Raw genomic sequence first — 8,850 nt, forward strand, 5'->3', positions numbered from 1 at the left:
CTCTCTCCCAGTGCCTGTGTCTGTGTGTGTGTGGCCTCTCTCTCAGTGTGTATTTCTTGTCTCCCACTGTGTGTATCTGTATTTCAGTGTGTGTGTGTTTCACTCTGTATGTGTGTGTCTCTCTTGCTCTCAGTTTGTGTGTATGTGGCTCTTTCAGTGTGTTTGTGTGTCTCTGTCTCATTGTGTGTTTCTCTGTCTCATTGTGTGTGTCTATGTGTGTGTGTCTCTCATGTTTGTGTGTGTGTGTGTCTCTGTGTGCCTGTGTGTGTGTGGCTTCTCTCTCAGTGTATATGTCTGTCTCTCTCAGTGTGTGTGTCTCTCAGTGTGTGTGTGTTTCTGTCTCAGTGTGTATGTCTCTCTTTGTGTGTGTCTGTGTATGTGTCAGAGTGTGCGTGCTTTCTCTCGTTGTGTGCCTCTCTCTCAGTTTCATGTGTGTGTGTCTCTTTCACAGTATGTGTCTCTCTCTGTGTGTGTCTGTGTCTTTCAGTGTGTGTGTGTGTCTCTGTATGTTGTGTCTATCAGTGTGTGTGTGTTCCTATCTTTCAGTGTTTATGATTCTCTCTCAGTGCACGTGTGTCTCTGTCTCTATGTTTGTGTGCTGGTGTCTCTCAGTTTGCATGTGTCTCTCTGTCTGTGTGTGTGTATTTCTGTATGTTTCTCTCTCAGCGTGTGTGTGTCTCTCTCATTGTGTATGTCTCCATCTCAGTGTCTGTATATCTCACTCTGTGTGTGTGAGTCTGTCTCTCAGTGTGTGTCTCACTATCAGTTTGTTTGTGTCTCTCTCTCAGTGTATGTGGCTCTCTCACTGTGATTTTGTGTCCCTGTCTCATTGTGTTTCTCTCTCTCATTGTGTGTATCTCTGTGTGTCTCTCTCATTGTGTGTGTTTCTTTCAGTGTGTATGTTTATCTCTCAGTGCATGTGTGTCTCCCTCAGTGTTTTTGTGTGTCTCTGTCCCATTGTGTGTCTATCTCTCATTGTGTGTGTCTCTGTTTGTCTCCGTGTGTGTCTCTCAGTGTTTCTGTGTGTGTATGTCTCTCTCAGTGAGTGAGTGTGTGTCTCTCAGTGTGCATATCTATCAGTATGTGTGTCTCTGTCATAGTGCAAATTTCTCTCACTGTGTGTCTCACTCAGCGTGTGTTTCTCTCAATATGTGTGTCTCTCTCACAGTGTGTGTGTGTTCTCACTTTGTGTGTGTCTCTCTCTCACCATGTGCATGTATCTCTCTATATATGTGTGTATCTCTCAGTGTGTCTGTGTGTCTCTCTCAATGTGTGTCTGTATGTGAGTGTGTCTCTCAGAGTGTGTGTGTGTGTGTCTCTCTCTCACTGTGTATGTGTGTCTCTCTCACTATATGAGTCTCTCTCTCAGGGTGTGTGTCCCTGCCTCAGTGTTTCCATCCAATTTAGAGTGTGTGTGTTTGTCTCTCATTGTGTCTGTGACTCTCTCTCTGTATGTATGTCTTTCATGGTATGTGTATCTCTGTGTGTGTGACCCTCTCAGTATGTGTGCGTTTGTCTCAGTATGTGCGTCTCTCTAGTTTGTGTAATTATGTAATTGTGTAATTATGTGTATCTCTCTCACTGTGTGTATGTGTCTCTCACAGTGTGTATTTGTGTATCTCAGTGTGTGTGTGTGTCTCTTTCAGTGTGTGTTGTGTCTCTCTCTGTATGTGTGTGTCTCTCAGTGCTATTATGTTTCTCTCTGTGTGTGTATTGTGTCTGTCTCTGTATGTGTGTCTCTCTCAGTGTGTGTGTGTGTCTTTCTCAGTGTGTGGGTCTCTTTCAAAGACTGTCTCACTCTGTCAGTGATTCCATCCCATTCAGTGTGTGTTTGGGTCCCTCATTGTGTGTGTGTGTGTGTGTGAGTCGTTGTATGTGTGTGTCACTCATTGCATGTGTGTCTCTCTGTGTCATTGTGTGTCTCCCTCTGCCAGTGTGTGTGTCTCCCTCTGCCAGTGTGTGTGTCTCCCTCTGCCAGTGTGTGTGTGTCTTCCTCTCCCAGTGTATGTGTGTCTCTTGCAGTGTGTGTGTATCTCTCTCTCAATGTGTATGTCTCTATCTCAGTGTCTTTGTTTTTCCCTCTTTGTGTGTGAGTCTCAACCCAAAACCATGAATTTCAACTTTTTCTCCAGTGCACATGGAACCTTTTCCAGGATAGATCACATACTGGGCCATAAATCTAGCCTTGGTGAATTCAAAAATTTGATATCATTCCAAGCATCTTTTCTGACCAGAAAGCAGTAAGGTTAGATGTCAATTACAGGAGAAAAACTATTAAAGATTCCAGCATATGGAGGCTGAACAACACACTGCTGAATAACCAACAAATCCGAGAAGAAATCAAAAAAGAAATCAAAATATGCATACAAACGAATGAAAATAAAAAAAAAAAAAACACCCCAAAACCTATCAGATCAGTTCAGTTCATTTTAGTCGCTCAGTCGTGTCTGACTGTTTGCAACCCTATGAATTGCATCATGCCAGTCCTCCCTGTCCAACACCAACTCCCAGAGTTCACTCAAACTCACGTCCATCGAGTCAGTGATGCCATCCAGCCATCTCATCCTCTGTCGCCCCTTCTCCTCCTGCCCCCAATCCCTCTCAGAATCAGAGTCTTTTCCAATGAGTCAACTCTTCGCATGAGGGCCAAAGTATTGAAGTTTCAGTTTTAGCATAAGTCCTTCCAAAGAACACCCAGAACTGATCTTCTTTAGAATGGACAGGTTGGATCTCCTTGCACTCCAAGGGACTCTCAAGAGTCTTCTCCAACACCACAGTTCAAAAGCATCAATACTTTGGTGCTCAGCTTTCTTCACAGTCCAACTCTCACATCCATACATGACTACTGGAAAAACCATAGCCTTGACTAGATGGACCTTTGTTGGCAAAGTAATGTCTCTGCTTTTTAATATGCTGTCTAGGTTGGTCATAACTTTCCTTCCAAGGAGTAAGCGTCTTTTAATTTCATGGCTGCAATCACCATCTGCAGTGATTTTGGAGCCTAAAAAATAAAGTCTGACACTGTTTCCACTGTTTCCCCATCTATTTCCCATGAAGTGTGGGACCAGATGCCATGATCTTCGTTTTCTGAATGTTGAGCTTTAAGCCAACTTTGTCACTCTCCTCTTTCACTTTCATCAAGAGGCTTTTGAGTTCCTCTTCACTTTCTGCCATAAGGGTGATGTCATCTGCATATCTGAGGTTATTGATATTTCTCCCGGCAATCTTGATTTCAGCCTGTGCTTATTCCAGCCCAGCATTTCTCATGATGTACTCTGCATATAAGTTAAATAAGCAGGGTGACAATATACAGCCTTGATGTACTCCTTTTGCTATTTGGAACCCGTGTGTTGTTCCACATCCAGTTCTAACTGTTGCTTCCTGACCTGCATATAAGTTTCTCAAGAGGCAGGTCAGGTGGTCTGGTATTCCCATCTCTTTCAGAATTTTCCACAGTTTACTGTGATCCACACAGTCAAAGACTTTGGCATAGTCAGTAAAGCAGAAATAGATGTTTTTCTGGAACTCTCTTGCTTTTTCAGTGACCCAGCAGATGTTGGCAATTTGATCTCTGGTTCCTCTGCCTTTTCTAAAACCAGCTTGAACATATGAAAGTTTACAGTTCACGTATTGCTGAAGCCTGGCTTGGAGAATTTTGAACATTACTTTACTAGCATGTGAGATGAGTCCAATTGTGTGGTAGTTTGAGCATTCTTTGACATTACTTTTCTTTGGGATTGTAATGAAAACTGACATTTTCCATTGCTGTGGCCACTGCTGAGTGTTCCAAATTTGCTGGCATATTGAGTGCAGCACTTTCACAGCATCATCCTTCAGGATTTAAAATAGCTCGACTGGAATTCCATCACCTACACTAGCTGTGTTCATAGTGATGCTTTCTAAGGCCCACTTGACTTCACATTCCAGGATGTCTGGGCCAAAACCTATGGGACACTATATAAGCAGTGCTAAGGGGAAGGTTCATAGCAATACAGGTTTACCTCAAAAAAACAAGAAAAAAGTCAAATAAATAACCTAACTCTATATCTAAAGCCACTAGAAAAGGAAGAAATGAAAAACACCAAGGTTAGTAGAAGGAAATAAATTTTTTTTAATTTATTTTAATTTTTTTAAATTTTATTTTATTTTAAAACTTTACATAATTGTATTAGTTTTGCCAAATATCAAAATGAATCCACCACAGGTAAAAATTATGGCAGAACACCTGTGGAGGATTCATGTTGATGTGTGGCAAAACCAATACAATATTGTAAAGTAATTAGCCTCCAATTAAAATAAATAAATTTAATTAAAAAAATTAGGGCAGAAGTATATGCAAAAGAAACAAAGGAGACCATAGCAAAAATCAACAAAGCTGAAAGCTGGTTCTTTGAGAAGATAAATAAAATTGGCAAACCATTAGCCAGACTCATCAAGAAACAAAAGGAGAAAAATCAAATCAACAAAATTAGAAATGAAAATGGAGAAATCACAACAAACAATACAGAAATGCAAAGCATCATAAGAGACTACTATTAGCAACTATATGTCAATAAAATGGAAACTTGGAAGAAGTGGACAAATTCTTAGAAAAGTATAACTTTTCAAAACTGAACCAGGAAGAAATAGAAAATCTTAACAGACCCATCACAAGCACGGAAATTGAAACTGTAATCAGAAATCTTCCAGCAAACAAAAGCCCAGGCCCAGATGGCTTCACAGCTGAATTCTACCAAAAATTTAGAGAAGATCTAACACCTATCCTACTCAAACTCTTCCAGAAAATTGTAGAGGAAGGTAAACGGCCAAACTCATTATATGAGGCCACCATCACCCTCATACCAAAACCAGACAAAGATGCCACAAAAAAGAAAACTACAGGCCAATAGAAGCACATAGATGCAAAAATCCTTAACAAAATTCTAGCAAACAGAATCTAACAACATACATAAAAGATCATACACCATGACCAAGTGGGCTTTATCCCAGGGATGCAAAGATTCTTCAATATCCACAAATTAATCAAGGTAATACACCACATTAACAAATTGAAAGATAAAAGCATATGATTGCCTCAATAGATGCAGAGAAAGACTTTGACAAAATTCAACATCCATTTCTGATAAAAACCCTCCAGTTCAGTTCAGTCGCCCAGTCATGTCCGACTCTTTGCGACCCCATGAATTGCAGCACGCCAGGCCTCCCTGTCCATTACCAACACCCAGAGTTCACTCAAACTCACAACCATCGAGTCAATGATGCCATCCAGCCATCTCATCCTCTGTCGGCCCCTTCTCCTCCTGCCCCCAATCCCTCCCAGCAGCAGAGTCTTTCCCAATGAGTCAACTCTTCACATGAGGTGGCCAAAATACTGGAGTTTCAGCTTTAGCATCGGTCCTTCCAAAGAACACAGGACTGATCTTTAGAATGGACTGGTTGGATTGCCTTGCAGTCCAAGGGACTCTGAAGAGTCTTCTCCAACACCATAGTTCAAAAGCATCAATTCTTCCAGAAAGCAGGAATAGAAGGAATATACCTCAACATAATAAAAGCTATATATGACAAACCCACAGCAAACATTATCCTCAATGGTGAAAAACTGAAAGCATTTCCCCTAAAGTCAAGAACAAGACAAGGGTGTCCACTCTCACCACTACTAGTCTACATAGTTTTGGAAGTTTTGGCCACAGCAGTCAGAGCAGGAAAACAAATAAAATGAATCCAGATTTGAAAAGAAGAAGTAAAACTCTCACTGTTTATAGATGACATGATTGTCTGCATAGAAAACCCTAAAGACTCCACCAGAAAATTACTAGAGGTAATCAATGAATATAATAAAGTTTCAGGATATAAAACTAACACACAGAAATCCCTTGCATTCCTATACATAACAACATAACAATGAGAAAACAGAAAGAGAAATTAAGGAAACAATTCCATTCACCATTGCAATGAAAAGAAAAAATTACTTAATATATCTACCTAAAGAAACAAATGGCAACCCATTCCAGTACTCTTGCCTGGAAAATCCCATGGACGGAGGAGCCTGGTAGGCTCCAGTCCATGGGGTCGCTAAGAGTTGGGCACGACTGAGTGACTTCACTTTCACTTTTCACTTTCGTGCATTGGAGAAGGAAATGGCAACCCACTCCAGTATTCTTGCCTGGAGAATCCCAGGGACAGAGGGGCCTGGTGGGCTGCCGTCTATGGGGTCGCACAGAGTCAGACACGACTGAAGCAACTTAGCAGCAGCAGCAAAGAAACAAAAGACCCATAGAGAAAACTATAAAACACTGATGAAAGAAATCAAAGAGGACACAAATAGATGGAGAAATATAGCATGTTCATGGATCAGAAGAATCAATATAGTGAAAATGAGTATACTACCTAAAGCAATCTATAGATTCAATGCAATCCCTATCAAGCTACCAATGGTATTTTTCACAGAGCTAGAACAAATAACTTCACAATTTATATGGAAACGCAAAAAACCTCGAATAGCCAAAGCAATCTTGAGAAATAAGAATGGAACTGGAGGAATCAACCTGCTTGACTTCAGGCTCCACTACAAAGCTACAGTCATCAAGACAGTATGGTACCGGCACAAAGACAGAAATATAGATCAACAGAACAAAATAGAAAGCCCAGAGATAAATCTATGCACCTATGGACACCTTATCTTTGACAAAGGAAGCAAGAATATACAATAGAGAAAAGACAATCTCTTTAACAAGTGGCATTGGGAAAACTGGTCAACTACTTGTAAAAGAAGGAAACTAGAACACTTTCTAACACCATACACAAAAATAAATTCAAAATGGATTAAAGATCTAAACGTAAGACCAGAAACTATGAAACTCCTAGAGGAAATCATAGGCAAAACACTCTCCGACATAAATCACAGCAGGATCCTCTATGACCCACCTCCCAGAGTAATGGAAATAAAAGGAAAAATAAACAAATGGGACCTAATTAAACTTAAATGCTTCTGCACAACAAAGGAAACTATAAGCAAGGTGAAAAGACAGCCTTCAGAATGGGAGAAAATAATAGCAAACGAACCAACTGACAAAGAATTAATCTTAAGAATATACAAGCAACTCCTGCAGCTCAATTCCAGAAAACTAAATGACCCAATCAAAAAATGGGCCAAAAAACTAAACAGACATTTCTCCAAAGAAGACATACAGATGTCTAACAAACACATAAAAAGATGCTCAACATCACTCATTATCAGAGAAATGCAAATCAAAACCACAAAGAGGTACCATTTCATGCCAGTCATAATGGCTGCTCTCCAAAAGTCTACAAACAATAAATGCTGGAGAGGGTGTGGAGAAAAGGGAACCCTCTTACCCTGTTGGTGGGAATGCAATCTAGTACAGCCACTATGGAAAATAATGTGGAAATTCCTTAAAAACTGGAAATAGAACTGCCATACGACCCAGTAATCCCACTGCTGGATATACGCACCAAGGAAACCAGAATTGAAAGAGACACGTGTACCCCAATGTTCATCACAGCACTGTTTATAATAGCCAGGACATGGAAGCAACCTAGGTGTCCATTGGGAGACGAATGGATAAGAAAGCTGTGGAACACAGTGGAATATTACTCAGCTATTACAAAGAATGCATTTGAATCAGTTCTAATGAGGTGGATGAAACTGGAGCCTATTATACAGAGTGAAGTAAGCCAGAAAGAAAAACACCAATACAGTATACTAATGCATATATGTGGAATTTAGAAAGATGATAATGATAACACTATATGCAAGATAGCAAAAGAGACACAGATGTATAGAACAGTCTTTTGGACTGTGTGGGAGAAGATGCTGCTAAGTCACTTCAGTCGTGTCCAACTCTGTGTGACCCCATAGACAGCAGCCCACAAGGCTCCCCCGTCCCTGGGATTCTCCAGACAAGAACACTGGAGTGGGTTGCCATTTCCTTCTCCAATGCATTAAAGTGAAAAGTGAAAGTGAAGTCGCTCAGTCGTGTCCGACCCTCAGCGACACCATGGACGGCAGCCTTCCAGGCTCCTCTGTCCGTGGGATTTTCCAGGCAAGAGTACTGGAGTGGGATGCCATTTCCTTCTCCGTGTGGGAGAAGATGAGGGTGGGATGATTTGATAAAATAGCATTGAAACATGTATATTATCATATGTGAAGCATATTGCCAGTCCAGGTTTGATGCATGACACAGGGTGCTCAGGGCTTGTGCACTGGGATGACCCAGAGGGATGGGATGGGGAGGGAGGTGGGAGGGGGGATCAGGGTGGGGAACACATGTACATCCATGGCTGATTCATGTCAATGTATGGCAAAACCAGTACAATATTGTAAAGTAATTAGCCTCCAATTAAAGTAAATTAAAAAATAAAATAAAATGTGAAGAGATACATATAAAAAATAAATAAATAAAAAGTACCAATACATGCTACAATATGGATGAGCTTTGAAAACATTGTGAAAGATGCCAGGTGAAAAATGCAGCATATTGTTTGATTCCTTTAATGTGAAATGTCCAGAATTTGAAAGATTAGTGGTTAGCAGGGCCTGGCCAGAATTGTAGGGGAACTGCCTAATGCCGATGAAGTCTTGTTTAGGGGGAGGAAAATATCTTGTAATTGGACAGAAGGGAGGCTCCACAACACTGTGAATGTGCTAAATGCCACTGAGTTGTCCACTTCAAAAGAGTGACTAGTATGGAATGAGAATTCTATCTCAATTTAAAAACAGGTGATTTCTTTATGCTAGAGGCCACCACAGCTCCTGAGTCAAAACGCAGCAGTGTATACAGAAGCAGGTGTGAGCTGCAGTGGCGGTCACCGCTTCTCCCTACTCACCCT

The sequence above is a fragment of the Bos indicus genome, chromosome X (assembly GCF_029378745.1).
Source record: "Bos indicus isolate NIAB-ARS_2022 breed Sahiwal x Tharparkar chromosome X, NIAB-ARS_B.indTharparkar_mat_pri_1.0, whole genome shotgun sequence".
In the NCBI taxonomy this organism is placed as follows: domain Eukaryota; kingdom Metazoa; phylum Chordata; class Mammalia; order Artiodactyla; family Bovidae; genus Bos; species Bos indicus.